Raw genomic sequence first — 15,666 nt, forward strand, 5'->3', positions numbered from 1 at the left:
CCATGCCCACCCAGCAGGGTCTCCCCGGCACTCGGTGCCTTTGCTCCTCTGGAGATAAAAAAGTAACTCGGAACGCCTGAAATGAATAGGGATGTATATAAAATAAATATGAGGGTCTCAGCGGGTGATTTGCGCTTCCTGCAGAGCTTTCCGCCCTTCCCGCTGGGAACGTGGCAGAGCTGGGGCGTCCCTCCGGCAGCGCCAGACCGCTCCGCCGGCGTGCCAGCCGGTGCCTCCCGGCACGGAGTGACCCCGGCCAAGGCTGGGGAAAGACGGTGTTAACATCCCACTCGGGGTCCTGGGATCTGTCACCAGTTCCCAGCTGGCATCAAAATCTGCTCGACAAAAGCTGGAGGGGTCAGGCCAAAGTCGTCGCTGCTGCTCATTGTATGTCCTTCCCCAGCCGCCACCGGGGCCCTGAGTTATAACCAGGTGCTGCTGGCACCCTCCCACTGCTCCGGCTGGCGCAGGGAGCGATATTCACACTTGGAGAGGGCAGGGAGACGTGGGCAGGAGCAGAAGAAAAGCAGGCAGTGGTGCCCATCTGCTGGCGTCGCAGCTCCTGTGCTGTCATTCTCTGGCTGAAGGTTTGTGGATGGCTGGGGGTCACAACTGGACATCGTGGACAGGTGTCACTGCTGGGTGCATCACTCCCTCTTCTCCACTGTGGGGGAATCGTGCCCTCCTGCAGCCATCCGGGGTGTTTCCCGCATGTCCCAGTGCTGGCACCGGCGTGCAGGGGAGTGATGCGGTGGCCTCAGGCACGTGGTGGCCTCGGGCAGGCACTGGCAGAGCCCATGACCTCGAGCATCAGGAAACAGAGCATGGATGGATGCTCCCTGAGCTGTGCCCGGGGCTCTCCAAGCTCTGCTGGTTTCAATGTCACTCTTCAAAACACCTTCACAGCCACTGTGGGTGCAGACAACACTGCTCACTCCTGCCCTGTGACCTCCACCAGGTCCCAGGCTCTGGGATAATCCCTGAGATGGGATCCATGCAGGGTGTCCATGCCTTGACTGGGCTCATCAGGCCAGTCAAGGCCCCCCCAGCAAACCGGGGACAAGGAGAGACTCGTTGGCAAAAGGTGTGAGGAGGAGGAGGAGGAAGAGGAGGAGGAGGAGGAGGGGAGGAAGTCATCTAATACCGAGCAGGTGTCTGGAGAACCCAAATTGTGCTGTTTTCTCCTAATAATGAAGTATTCATGAGTAAAAGCCTTTTTCACTACTTTCTTAAGATACTAATTTCACAACAAGCGCCTTGTTACCATGCAATTATTCCAATCGTGCATTTCTCCCAGATTCCATCTGTCCTCGCGCTCTCTAAATGAAAGACAATCATGTAACCACCTTTCATTATTCACTATTTTACTTTCAGCAAAGGTACCCTGAAAGAAATGATTTCCTCTGAAAGGGACTTTTATTCAGTTTCAAAACCAATTTTCTCCTATTACTGTCTTAAAAAAAAAAAAGGAGGGGGGCAGGGAGGTGTTTTTATTTCATGCATTACATATCCTTTGTTAACGCAGCTCGCAGTAAAAGCAGCCGTATCCATTTTCTGGCTTCGATTTCTGGTAATTTTAAAATATGCCATTACAATCAGGCAGAAATTATACAGTTTGAAAAGAGAATGAAGTGCTTCTTATTCAGAGCCTGAGCGCACTTGACTGCCAGGAGTTCTCCTCTCCCCGCCGGGACTCGGGGTTCATTACGCAGCCCCGCTCCCGGCGCCTCGGCTCCCCCAGCACCAGCCCAGCGCCCGGATTTTCCATGACGGGAGCTGCCACCTCCATCCCTCATTCCCATCCCCATCCCCATCCCTGTCCCTGTGGGGTGGCCCCGGGTCAAAGCACCCACACCCATCCGTGCAGGGGACGGATGACAGCACCGGCCCCTGCTGTACCTGAGCCTGAGCTCTCCATGGTGACCTCAGCGCTGGCGTCCCACCGGGTGTCACCATCTGGCCGATTAGCGGCGGACGTCACCCACTCCCCGTGCCCAGGCAGCTCCTCATGGGGACGCTGACCCGTGTCCCCGGCGGACAGGGGTGGCGTGGGCGGCTCGTGCCACTGCCGGATGCAGATCGGGTCCCTGGTGGTGTCTGGGGCATGTGGGGCCGAGAGCGAGGAGGAAGCACCCAGGGGGTCACCGAATCCATGTGCTGGCACAGGGAGGGTGTGGATGCAGCCTGTCCCAGGAGCTGAGAGCACCCTGAGGGCCCAGCAGGTCCCTGGGGACACCCCAGTGCTGGTACGGGTTGTCCCCTGCACTGCTCTCTGCGCCCTGCCACGCACAGCCCAGCTCCCTCCTGGAGCCATCCCGACCCTGACCACGGATCATCACCGGCAGCAGGCGGGAGAGGCGCGGGAGCCACGTGCCAAACTGAATAAAGCCACCTATTAATTCAGACCCTGCTGCTGCCCCCGTCTCCCGGCGTCTCGCTGCCGAGATGATTTTTCCGACAGCTACGCTGCGCCTCACCCCACCTTCACAGGCACGCTCGGAATCAGGAAAGCTCCGGTTCCACAACCCCAGAACAGCATCCATCTGTCCACCCTGTCACCCTGCTGGGAGCCCCAAGCCCCAGAAGGCCCATGGGTGAGCGGGTGGGCGCCTGGCACAATGGGCATCTGTGCCACGGTGGCATTTCGCTAATGCCGCTCTGAAAAGCCCCTGAATCAGCTGATGGGAATTGGGCACTGGGCTGTCCAACGCTTAGCACCGGCTTAGTTAGCTCCATCTGCATCTGAACTAATTCCAATCAGCAGGATCCGATTTAGTTCAAGCTGCTCTGGCTCTTTCGTGGTAGGAAAGGCAACACTCAGCAGTTTTGCTGGAACACCCTGAGTCCGCATGGCCTCTGCCCGGGCTGTGCCCATGGACCCACCATCATCCAGCACTGGGGCACAGGGTGAGTCCCACCAAGAGTGGGGTCCCTTGGGGACATCTGGAGCAAGATCCCCCAGGAGCCCCAAGCCCACATCCCACAGCCCTGGCATCACAGAATCCCAGAATGGTTTGGGTTGGAAGAAACCTTAAAGCTCATCCAGTTCCACCCTCTGACATAGGCAGGAGCAGCTTGCACTAGACCAGGTTGCTCCAAGCCCTGTCCAACCTGGCCTTGATCACTTCCAGGGATGGGGGAGCCACAGCTCCATCCTTCCCCTCTCCCACCACTCCTTCCTGCCCCACACCCAGCTAATCCATCTCGACATCGCACTATTTATAAGCCCAAGGTCTTTGTGACTTTAATAAAAAACACCACCCTCTATGTCTAAAGCCCCAGTGATGGGAGGGTTTGGCACCTCCTCTGACATCAGCAGCTGATAAGTCGGGCTTATCTCCTCCGAGAGCCCTGCGAAGGTCCCTCCGGCGAGATAAGGCCAGCGCAGCTGTCGATAGAGGCTTTCGCAGGCGAGGATTTAGATAAAAGAAAATGTGACGGGAGGGGGGAGAAAAGAAAAAAGGAACTTTTAAAGTATCAGCCTGAAGTGGGTCTGTGCAGCTGCTGAGCTGTGGCAGGGCAGGGACGGTGAGGGACAAGGTCTTGGTCACCATCCAGGCTCTGGTGGAACATGTCCAGATCCTTCTCCGGCTGTTATCAGGGTGCAATCCCATAAAAAGGGAGCTTCTGGGGTTAGGAGAGGAAGGGGGGGGCAGGACCAGGGATGCTGCAAAGCTGTTTGAGTCACACCATGGCCACGTCCCCCCTGGCTATTAAAAGCCAGCACGGGTTCGGCACAAGGACAGGTGAGGGGTCACCCTGGCCAGGAGAGGCACAGGAGGCTCCTGACAGTGCCAGACAGACACACGGACAGCACAGGGTGAGGCCAAGGCTTGCAGCAACCAGAGAAACAAAACAGAAGCCCTCACTGGCCCCTGGTGTGCAATAAACCCGAAGTACAACTGGGAACACCCCTGTCCCTCGTTCCTCCATGCTGGGATGGAGGAGAATCCAACCACCCTGGCAGGGAGCTCCCCTTCCCCACAAGCCTGGGGACATCAGAGCTCCCTCTTGCCACCCCCCGTCACTGCCACCACCACTGGTCCCACAGACACTGATTTCCCACCCGATAGCACCCTGAGAGGGTGAGGAGGTGCCAGAGGAGGAAGGCTTCCCCCCTGCACACAGTGGATGCCCATCCCATTGCAGGGCGAGCAGGATTTTGGCTGATGCTGCTGTGCCAGCTCGTGCCCATCTCCCATCCAGATTTAGGGTGGAGGGGACGCAGCAATGCCACAGCTCTGCCCTAAAAGGGGTGAGCACAGAAAGGGCACCCCACTGTGAATCATGGGGGAGCACCAGGTAAAATAAAACCCAAAGTTTGTCACTGAAGGTGCCAGCGGTCACCCCATGACCTTCCCTCGCCCGACCTTCCCTCATCCCGCCCGGCTAATCCGCTCCCCTCCACGTGCTCCAGCCCCGGGCCTTTCAGGGGGCCCTGTTAATAATTAAATGTTAATCTAAAAAGCAATTTTAGCTGCAGTGCTGCAGATCTGGTTAGAGATTACATTAGCATGTAAGAGTCAAGGGTAATTTTCTCTAACCCCTCTTGTGATCTTTAAAACCCGCAGATCTTAAAGCAACACCAGCTCCTCTGATTAAAATTGGAAGCTGGGGTTTGCGACGGATAATGATGCTGGAAGTGATTATTTTGCTGCTCAGGGTCTCGCTGGGATGTGGGGACTGTGGGGGCCTGGGGGAGCGACCCAGACCAGCCAAGTGGCCTCTCCCAGCCCCTGCCCTGTGGAGATACTGGGAAGGTGCCGAGGTGAGCCCAGGACCCGGTGCTGAGCAGAGCTGTGACACCCTGAGCATCCCCATTTCCCACTTCCCCAGAGCTCACTTTTACTCACAGACGAAACATTTTGCTGCCAGTAGGATGGTGCCTTTTTTGGGCTGCTGTGACACCAGGATGGCACAGAGCCCACCAGCTGTGGCACACTGCCAGGCACAGAGTGGCACTGGACCAGGACCCTCACTGCTGGCATCTTACAGCAGCATCTCATGTCTCTCCCACTGCACCCAGAGATGAGGTTTCTGCTCTCGTGGCAGCCCCAAGGAGAAACCCTTTGGACTGTTCAAGAAAGTCAACATCAAAAAATACCCCAAAATAACCTTTTGTTCACAAGCAGGGCCAAAGGAACTGGGACAGGGCACAGCAAATCACCTCCTGAGCAGTTCCAAAGACCCTATGGAAGAAATACGGTATCAGATGTGTCCGTAACGATGGAATTTAAAAAAACCCCAACAATTTGAGTGCTATTGAGCATTTGCAGACGTCCCCGCGCAGGGCTCAGGCGGCCTGGTTAAATTTATGTGTCAGCTTTAAGGAGGCCTCTCATCAAATGAGCTATTTTGGGCAGAGATTAAAGATCTATTTTCGCTGCGAGCGGGAACAGCTCTCGAACAGGTTAATAATGATTCTGGAAAGCCAAGCGCGCCTCCAGCACCCCAGGGCAGGGACTCAGAGCCCTGGCTGGTGTTGGGGGGTTCCTGAGGCTCGCTGAGCCAGGAGGGTGGGAGATCACAGTGCAATATTGCCCCGGCCCGCTGCCATCCTGCTGGGGAGGAAGGAACCCCGCGTGCTGCGGCGGGAGTCGAGCAGCCGTGGGTAATTGGAAGTGGCAGACACTGGCACGGTGCTGCCGAGAAGGTCATTACGTAGGACTGGGAACGAAATGCCAGGAGCGAGGGGGGAGCGGCCCCGTTAGCAAAGGTCAGGGCCCCGCTCGGGTGCCGTCGGTGTTTTTGGCAGGGCTCAGTCCTGGCTGCGTGCACCGAGGTCCCGGAAGGGCCAGCGCGCAGCGGGTGGGCAGGATCCGCCAGGTCCTGCCAGACATGTACAGACATGTCTCCTTGGATGTGGCACCAGCTCCTCAAAGCAAATCCTCCCTGATCCGACACAGTCATGCCATGCCTTCCTCCCTGCACACGGATCGGGAAGAGGGGGTGGGGGGAGCCGTCCGTCATGGATGCTCGGCATGCTCAAGGGCTTTCGGTCCCAGCCGCAGCACAGACATGGGATCAACCAACAGAAAAGCCAAGTGGCTCCATGGAGCAGCAATTAAAAGCACTCTAGACCCCAACAGGCCAGGAGTCAACCCCAGCATGGGCAACTCGCAGCATCCATGTCTCCAGCTGAGACCCAACCAGCTCAGCAGAGACCGAAGCTCCCCATCACAGCTCCTGCCCCATCCTGGCTCACTCCTGCCCCATCCCAGGGGTTTGATTGTCCCCTGCAGTGACAGTCCCTGTGCTCCCACGGTCACGGTGCCCCGTCCAGCTGCCCCACACTCGGCAGCCGGGCTCGCTCCACTCCATAATTACAGCCCCAAGTGCCGGAGCTGTGAAAGAATCTGACGAGGAATCCAGGGTAGATCGCGCTGCTGAAATTACTATAATCAAAGGCTTTCACAAAGGCTTCAAATGCAACCAATTACCCTGAAAGGCGAGGCAAGAAAGAAAACAAATTAACATGTTTGCACAGAGCCTCGACGCGGCGCACACATCGCCCCGCGCCGCCCTCGACCCGGCCGGCCGCTGCTCTCCACCCTCGGTCCCGCTCCCCATCCCTGGCTACCCTCTCCTCATCCCTGGATAGCAGCTCCCCATCCCCACGGCTGGTCCCTATCCCACATCCTGCTCCGCTCGCAGCTGCACACAAAGGGGCTCTGTGCCCGTCCCTCGCCCCGCGGCCGCCCACTGCCCTGCCGGCACACAAAAGCCCTGCCTGTGCCACGGCCGGCTCCGGCGCAGGCTCGGGGGCTTGCCAGGGTGGCCTGGGGAAACCTCCCTCGCTCGCTCCCTCCCTCCTCCCCCAGGGCTGGAGGGGTCCCCAGGCCAAGGGAGGGGAGGGGGCTCCTCAAAGGAACCCATTGAGTGACAGCTGGGGAAGCCTCTCACGGCGGGGACCCCCCACCCTCCTCTCCTTACATTGCACTTCGTCTGCGCTGCAGGTCTGGGGGAAAAAAAAGGGGGGGGGGGGGGGGAAATCAACTTCTTCCTTTTAATATTTAACGTGAGTCCATCACCCTCAGTCTATTTGGTAACACAAAGCTCTGGAGATTTAAACCCTTCTCACCCGGAGAGATGGAAATGAATGGTGCTCTTTAATGAGCTGGTTCAGCAGAAAAGATAGATTTCCAAGATTACTGTAGGAATTCTTATAATTGATGTGTACTTTTGTAACAAGGATTATACCACCATCCGGTCAAGTAATTCCAGCTCTTCCCCCCCTTCTCCCAAGCTCACCCTGCTTTTGGAGTTCCCTGGGGAGAAGGACCAGGCTGTGTCCCCGTGGGAAGAAAGCAACTCGGGAGGGGGAGGAAGAAAAAGACAAAGAGAAATTAAACAGGTTTTTCTTATTTACCCATAGACAACCTAACGCAGCCACCGAATGGGAAAATAAGGCATCTCTCCAGATTTCTCTATTTGTTTTACAAATCGCTACTTTCCCCACCGATCCGAGGCCGGATGAGCCGCTGAATGCCGAGTAATTAAAAGGAACAGAGAACAATACTCAGCGCTGCCGAAGAACACGGAGTTTCCCTCAGATGTTTATAGCAATTGTATGAAAATGTACCAGGCGGGATGGAGAGAGCTGACAGCCGGGATTGGGAGCAGCCGGGATCGGAGCTGGCTGCCTCCCCCGCCTGATTGGCATTAATTGTGCGCGTTTGCAAAGCAGAACGGAAAGTCTGACACGAGCTGCGAGCCAACATTTCTTTCTAATAGTCTTAATGATTACGACGAGAGCTGATGATCATCGCGGGGTGTTAATAGCCCGGAGAGCGGCTCTACGGCTGCTCCCGCTAGGGACAAGCGGGGATGTCCCAGCCCAGCTCCCCAGGGTGGGCTGGGGTGTCATGGGATGAGCTCAAGCGGTCCCATGCAGCCACGCCACTGCCTGTCAGGCTGTAAAACCCTGACAAGGGGACAGGAAGGACAGGGAGGGGACAAGAAGGACACGGAGGGGACAGCAGCCTCCTGCTCCATCCCCAGGCTCTGTCCCATCGGCGGGGTGGCTGCAGGGGCGGGGAGAACGTGCCCCACAGTGAGCCCCCTTTGCAGCAGGAGTGTCCCCAAGCTGGGGGCAGCACTGGGCCACCCTGCTCCCAACAGGTGCCCCAAACCAGCTGCCACAGCCCCGTCCCCAGCAGGTACCACAGGAGGGGCTGGGGGTGCTGCCCTGGGGAGCGAGGAGAGCGACTGCAAAGAACCCACCGAACAGCAGAGCCCGTCATTAGCAGCTGATTAATGAAACCCGAGCTTTCTCTTTACAAGGCTGTTTCTCCGGATGTCCTTGAGTTTCACTGCTGCAGAGGCGAGCGGGAGGTGGGTGGGTCGGCTCGGGAACCAGCACGGGCTGCTCCGAGCACGGCACAGACGGAGCCAGACGCTCACGAAAACCCTGCACAGCCCCGGCCCGGCCAGGTTTACACGGGAGGAAAAATCAATGGCCATCGATCCGCAATACAAAGGCACCGCGGCGCTGGCAGACGGCAGGCGGCTGCCATCTGACCGGGGCTGTGCAGGGGACACTGCGGGGGTCACCTCGCTGGGGACCGCGCTGACAGGGGACACGGCTCGGGGTCACATTGCTGGGGACCAGAGTGCCCGAGGAGGGGACACAGCTCGGGGTCACCTCACCGGGAACCGCGGTGCTCACTGGGGGACACGGCTCGGGGTCACATTGCTGGGGACCAGCTGCCCACCGTGGGACACAGCCGGAGCACAGCCAGCAGCACCGATGGTCATCCCACCCGCAGCAGGTCCCTGGGGGCAGCGAGCAGCACGGCCACAAACCCTCGCAGCAGCAGCAGCAGCAGCCGGGGCACATCCACGGTGTGTGGGTGGCCCTTGGCCGTGTCCTTGCCGGGACACGGCTGTCACCCGCTCAGCCTCCCCCAGCTGGATGGAGAGACGGCCTCAGCCCGGCTCTGAGCTGTTTGATTTGTTTTATCATCCGCACTGGCCAACAGATCACTCAGCTCTGGGCTTTCTGAGCTCACTAATAATTGTTCCCTGATGAAAAGAAATCGAGACTCGGTCCCTTTCTTCTTTCCCCCCGCTCTTTCCAAAAAAAAAATGTCCGTAAAGAAGAGCTATAAAAATGGCTTGTTATCTCACCTAGCGAGGCTCGGGCTGTATGTTATTGCTAATTGGGTATAACATCCTTGTCTTGTTCTGCTCTCTGAAGCTAAATCAAGAAAGCACCACTGCTGCGAACTAATTATATCTCTGGACTGCAGACTCCAGCTTGTCTTCCCCTTTATTGAGTTAAAAAATGGTCACTAACCTTAATCTCTCATATTCCCAAGAATTAGGGCTGCTGGAAACCCACCACTTCCACCTGCCTCCTGGTCTGTGCTGGGAAAGATGGGGCACGTGGCCTGATGAAGAGTTTGTGCTGCTCTGGGATGCAGCCCTGAGCCAGAGCCTGGAGCTGCCCAGTCCTGTGGCATCCTGTGGCACCGGAGCACTGTGACCACCACGGACACTGCTCAGGTCCATGTGCCACTGAGTCTTTCTCACATCCAGCTCAGAGTCTCCCTGTGCTGCACACACTCCAAGACTGGTCATCTCTCCTCCTTACAGGAGACTCTAAGCTTCTTTCACTGGGACGTTTTAAAAATCTGCCCCCCCAGCACTCCCAGGCTTGGCAGCTGTGGGCAGATGTGAGCACGGGGGTCATGTGCGCAGAAACCGAGGGGAGCGGATCCTGCTCCAGTTCATCCATGTCGGCTCCCAGTCCTAGCCCAGGATGGACCCCCATGAGCCTGTTAAAGCTGCTGCTCACCCCCGGGTCCTCGATGGGAGCAGGGACCCTGTGGCCACCCAGCTGTGCCACTACAGGTGGCTGTGGACAAATCTCTCTGGTTACTGGCATGGCTGCACCCTCTCGCACTCCAGCCACAGCACAGACCCCAGGGGACAGGACAACCAGTGCCCCAAAGGTCACTGAGATGAGCAGGACAGCTTGGGCCACACAGGACAGCCCTGTTCCTTCCTGTCCCAGCAACTCCCTTAGCACCAGCAACCTGGGATCAGAAATACCAGCAGCAATGTGAGGCTGTGGGACAGGAACCGGAGCAGTGGCACTGAGCTCAGCATCCTGCCCAGCTCCATCCCCCTGCCCATGGGCACAGATGGTGTTACTTTCCAAAGGCAAAGTCAAACTCCAGTTCTCCCCGAGAGCCAAGAGCATCCCTTAAAAAAAATTGATACTTCCCTGACTATTAATTAACCTGAACCACTTAAAACTGCCTTCAATTTGTCAGGTTTAACTGCCAGCTCTTCTCGGTAAATCAAGTGTCGCGTGCAGATGGAGGCTGCGCGTGCGAGGCGGCGGCGAAGGAGCAGGCGGGGAGAGGGGCACCCTGTGCCATGCTCTCCATCCTGCCCCCTGAGAGCCCCGGGGATGATATTCACACCCCACAATTAGCCAGGACACGGTATTAAACACACCAGGCAGGCAGGAGCAGGCAGGGCAGCCAGCAGGGCTCGGAGCACCCCACACCGCAGCCTTCCCGTCTCCCCCCACGGCGCCCTTGTCGTGCAGCCAAGGCTGAATTGGAAAGCAATATGAATATTTATCTCTGACAGCGAAATCTCCCCGCTGCAGGGTATTAAGGCTTTATTAGTGTGTGGTTACCAGCCACGCTAAGCCAGCCCCTGCTCTTGCCGGGAGCGCAGAGGGATGACCTACAAGAGGCAGATGGCAAAGCCTTGGAGAGCCCCCAATGCTGGGACGTGCCTCCTGAGAAGGGGGCTGTGCCCCCCCAGTCCCATGCAGGGAGACAGAGTCAAGGTCCCCCTACCAAAGCCTCCTCCTCACCCAGCACCAGCCCCTCCGAAACGCCTCCCCAGGCTGGGGCCGTACCCCCGCCCCTGCAGCTCTCGCCGTTTTGGGTTAAAACGCTGATGTATTCTCTCTTTAGCAAAAGGAGTCCCAGGGGCTATAAAAACTCCCAGCAGGCTCCTGTCAGTCTCAGGTCATTAACTTTCTTTCATTGGGAGTTTGTTTACAGCCAGCCATAAATAGCGGCGCCCGCGCTGCTCACTCGCCAGCAGGACGGGACAGGATGGGATGGGATGGGACGGGATGGGATGGGATGGGACTGCCCATGCAGGGGGGCCCAGCACCCCAGGCTCCAAGGTGTGGGGGCCAGCACTCGCTCTCCTCTATCAATTTTTCTCATGCCCCGCGTTTCCCTGCACCCCATCCTGCTCGGCACAGCGCTGCCCACGGCACCATGTGCCACGGAGCCACCTCAGCCCTGCAAATTGATGGGGTCACCTTGTGCGCGGCCTGAGGGAGCCAGAACGTGCCTGCGGCTCAGTCCTGGCCTTTCCTGGGAGGAGGAAGGAAGCAGCTGGCTGGAGCTGTCCCCGTGGGTGACCTGCCCCGAGTCCTGCCCCACACCCTCACCCAGCCCAGCCCCTGTGCCTGTCACAAGCACCAATCTCATGTCAGGACCTCTGCGTGTTTGGGGTGACCCAGTCCCAGTGCACAGAGCTCTGGGGGGACCCCAAGACCCCTCATCTCACCACGGCCTGCACCTCAGAGCTCTGCTTTGCCAATAGCACAGACAGAAAGAGGAAATCGAGCGTGCCACTGGCACGGCTGGCACAGCACTCCTGCCAGGATGCTTCCCACACGTGGCTCCTCTGCACCCAGGCACACACGGGACAATCTCAGAACACCCACATCCTGCTGCCTGTCCAGGATGGGCATCCATGGCCCTGCCAATGCCTCCAGCACCAGCAGCTCACCCTGAACCCTGCTGATGCCTCGGCAGCTCCAGTGTGCCACCCGGCTGGGATCCTGCTGGATGCAGGTGCCCAGGGCTGGCACAGGTGCTCGGGAGCTTTATTTGCCGTGGCTAATCAATCATCAGCTGGGGCTTCCACGGTTCCACAGGTACTCCCAGCAAAGCCCCAGCACTCCCTGCATGGGGGGGCGGGGGCTGAGTGGGAGCCTCAGCCTGTCCCCTCGCTGGCACAGCCAGCTCCCCGTGCCACCCCCAACAGCCCCACGCCGGCACAGATGGCTGGAATGGGGACTTGGTGGCACAGCCCCCCCCATGCCTCATCCCAGGCTGCAGAGGGGGGTCCTGGGGGTCCACAGCTGCAGCCAGCCGGGTCTGGCAGCAGCCTGGAGCCCACCTCGTGTTGTATTTCACGGGTTGGCTGCAGGACCAGCCCACGGACCAGCACCAAGCCAGTCTGTGCACTGGGCTGAGGGATTAAACCCCAAACTCACACACGGCGACTCGTGCTCTTCCACCCACCCCTAGCTGAGCAGGGACTTGCCAAAAATCCCAGCCTCATCCCCGCCGGTGTCCCGCATCTATGGAAATATCTCTATTTTAACCCATATACTCGCCCAACCTGTAATCAGAGCAACACAAATAGCCCCTGCTTCCCATGTAAATTAAAAACACCCATTAGGCAGATTTCAAAAGATGTCAGTAGGCTTATAATTATACACGACATCCTTCCGAGATAAAAGCGATTACCGGGGATGCAAATCACTTAGCAACCAATCAGTGCCCCCAGAGTGCGGAGCACTGACCAGCCATCCATTTTCGCCTCGTCCTTTTATTCCCTGCATCGAGCAAATACAAACACAGATAAAGAGAGGCACAATAGCTCTTGACACGCAAATAGGTTAACATAATAAAGCCAGCTTTAGCCGGCTCACTCGAGGGAGAAAAGCAATTCTCAGGCAAGCAGGAGGTAATAAAACAGGGCTTTTGTGTTCCTGGCTCCCATTCTCACCCCTGCGCCAGCTTTGCTGCATTAGCTGATAGGCATCGTGGTTTGATTGAATTACCTTTCATGAATATTAGCTTTTTGAGGAATGCGCAGGCAGAAGAGAAAGAAGAAATGTCTTATTTTTGCATGCATGCGCCTGCTGCAGACGGACATGCGGCGGCAGATGCCAGCGGGGGCCGGGAGAGGGGTCCCGGCAGGTGCAGCCCCCGGCCCACCCCGCCAGCTGCAGCATCCCCAGCTTTGGGGGGGTCACACACACACACTCCCTCCATCCCAGGGTGAGACACCACCAGCAAAGGATCTTACCCGGGGATACATACCCTGCTGTCCCCACAAGGAGCCGTGGGACAAGGAGGCTTCTGCCATCACCCCCACACTCAGGACCCCGCATCCCTGCTCGTCGTAGCCCGACAGCCGGAGGGGGCTGGGGTGGGCCGGCTCCCACCACACATTCCCGAGCCCACCGCTCCCTGTGCCGCAGGATCACGCCGGAAAGGGAGCGGGGCTGCCCGGCTTCACCGCAGATTTTCCCACACAAGTTGAGGCCACGCAGGAAACCCGCTCCAGGCAAAAATTAACTCCGCCGCCTGGCAGGGATGCAAACGCCCGGCACTAATGCCGCACGCACGGCGGGGAGCGCGGGGGCAGCGCGGGGACGGCGGCGGGCAACGGGGCACCCGGCTCGGGGCGACCACCCCGCGGGGTCGTGGGACCGGAAGACCCTCGGTACCGGAGCCAGAGCCCTTCTCCGGGCAGGGCAGCAGCCTGCAATTAAAAACCAGCCCCGGGAGGGAAGGGGCTCCTCCGCAGCCTGCTCAGGGATGGATGAATTTCAGGCTCAGACAACCAGAGGGGCTAAAAAACTGAGGTGACGTGGCCTCAGCAGCCTGGCAGCAGCCACTCATGTCCTCCTTCCATGGGCTTCCCTGCTCCAGCCCGAGGGTAAATATTCACACCGAGATATTTCAATTTTTAACGACACGCTTGGCTGAAACGGGGCCCAGCTCGCAGCCGGTGCTGCCCCGGCATCAAGAACGTGCCCTACTGGTACCGCCTCTCAAACCAGCAGGAAAGCTGTTCCCGAAGCTGGGAAAACAAGCCACGTTCCCACAGCCAGGGAATGGTCTTCCCTTCCCCTGCTCTACACACAAGGTCAGCAGAAGGCACCGTGGCAAGAGCTTCCCTCTCCTTCTGCCACGGCTTCAAGGCGGCCTGACCCTACTGCACCCGGCTCCCCGGCACCGCCAATCCACTCCTCAAAGTTTTATGGATCCTTCATAAGAAAAATCCCTCGCAGGATGCCAGGTGCGCTCTGCCAGTGACATTTCCCACCTCACCCCCCAGCACCACAGCCTGGGTGTGAGCGCTTTGCCAGCCGGGGTCCCACCAGAGCGGTGTCCACGTGTGTGGCCACTGACCAGCGACATGTGGCCGGCACACTGGGCAGTCAAACCCCACCACGGGGGTATGAGAAGGTGTAAAACCGCCAAATCCCACTAAATTATCCCGAGAACGACGCTGGACGCTCCTCATGGAGAGAGGGGCCACGCGGCTCTGTCCCCACGCCTGCAGAGCCCCAGGGCCACTCTGCCCTCCATAAAAGGTCATCGCCCACTGGGGCAAGCTGCCTACAGCCTCTGGACAGGAGCATTCCGAGCAGGAGGATGCACATCTAAATACATACATATAAAATTATACCTATATGTACACGCACAAGTAAACACGAAACGAAAACCTCCCTACGGAGATCCCGACAACCAGAGCCGGGCAAACCACAACTGCCCGACGCCAATGAATTCATCCCTTGGCAAACACCAAGCACGGCTGGAAAACTTTGCCACTGCCTCTCCTCGGAAATACCCCGCAGGGCCGGAGCCGAGCCCCAGTTGCAGCCGGGCCCTGCGGCGAGCTGTGCCGTGCCGCCGCCGGCTCGCTGCGTCCAGGCCCTGCCTCTCCAGCCATTAAATCTCCACGATGTGACGGCTCTCCCCGGAGCTGGATTGGGATGCTGGGGCTGAGCAGCTGGCACCGGCAAGACCTCGTTTCTGTCGGGGACCGAGCCGGAGAGGCGGCACAGCCCGCTCGTCCCCGGCTGGAGCCTGAGGCCGCCCCGGTGGACGCCCAGCCGTGCTGCCCAGGAGCTCTCGGGGACCACGATGCCTCGTCCCCGGTGAATCGTATTCCCAGCGCCGATGGTCCAGAAGATGCCACAGGGATGCTCCCTCCGCAGCGGAGCTTTTTCCAGAGGGGATTTTCCCCGGCAGAGCCTCCTGACCCGGCGGAGGCAGCCAGGGAGACCGGTGTTAAATAAACCATCGCTGGGTGGGTCCTTCTTCCCCTCTCCTTTGTGACCGGCGGGATCCACACCAGCGCGGGGTCCATGGCGGGGTCCTGCTCTGCCACCACCCGCTCCGGTGTCGCCGTGGGCTCGGGCGCTTTCCTGCCCGGGAAGGAGGAGAAAAACCCTTTTTTTTTTTTTTTTCCAGGCGAAAAGGGGCAGAAAAGGGTCGCAGCAAAGGCGGCAGCTCCCGGTCGGCTCCCCCTGGAAGTGTCTCAGCTTTCCTCCTGGAGGCACCCGTGGATATTTTATTTCCACTTATGAGTCAGGCGACCCAAAAAGCCATACAAAAAAACCAAAAATCGGATGAAAAAAAACCCCAAAAAAACCAAAAGTTGTTCCCGTTCCTATCCGGCAGCGACGGGAGAGCCGGGCCCCGGCGGCGGCGGCTCCGCGGGCACCACCGGGCACCGCGCTGCGGCGGCACCGCCTCCGCTGCGCTCCGGGAGCCGCCGGAGTCCCCCGGTCCCCGCGCCCCCGCCCGGTAACCCCCCCCGACCTCCCCGGTGCCCGGACCCCCGTTACCGTCAGAGCTGGATCCGGGCCGG

The 15,666-nt window shown here is 58.7% G+C and overlaps 1 protein-coding gene across 3 annotated transcripts in view; it reads right to left on the bottom strand.

The window, feature by feature from the left end:
• The window catches only part of FAM222A (family with sequence similarity 222 member A), a 28,914-nt gene extending 13,248 nt beyond the window's left edge, over positions 1-15,666 (bottom strand). The window contains exon 1 of one of the 3 annotated variants that reach the window (XM_042034931.1): positions 15,644-15,666. The gene's annotated coding sequence lies outside the window, so the exon portion shown is untranslated. Of the gene's footprint in view, positions 1-10; positions 15,554-15,643 lie in introns of those variants that run through there. The other 2 variants (XM_042034932.1, XM_042034930.1) reach the window with 2 other exon arrangements.

Source organism: Corvus kubaryi, unplaced genomic scaffold, assembly GCF_017639235.1.
Source record: "Corvus kubaryi isolate FWS band 111438036 unplaced genomic scaffold, C.kubaryi_AGA036_p1.0 37382, whole genome shotgun sequence".
Classification (NCBI taxonomy): domain Eukaryota; kingdom Metazoa; phylum Chordata; class Aves; order Passeriformes; family Corvidae; genus Corvus; species Corvus kubaryi.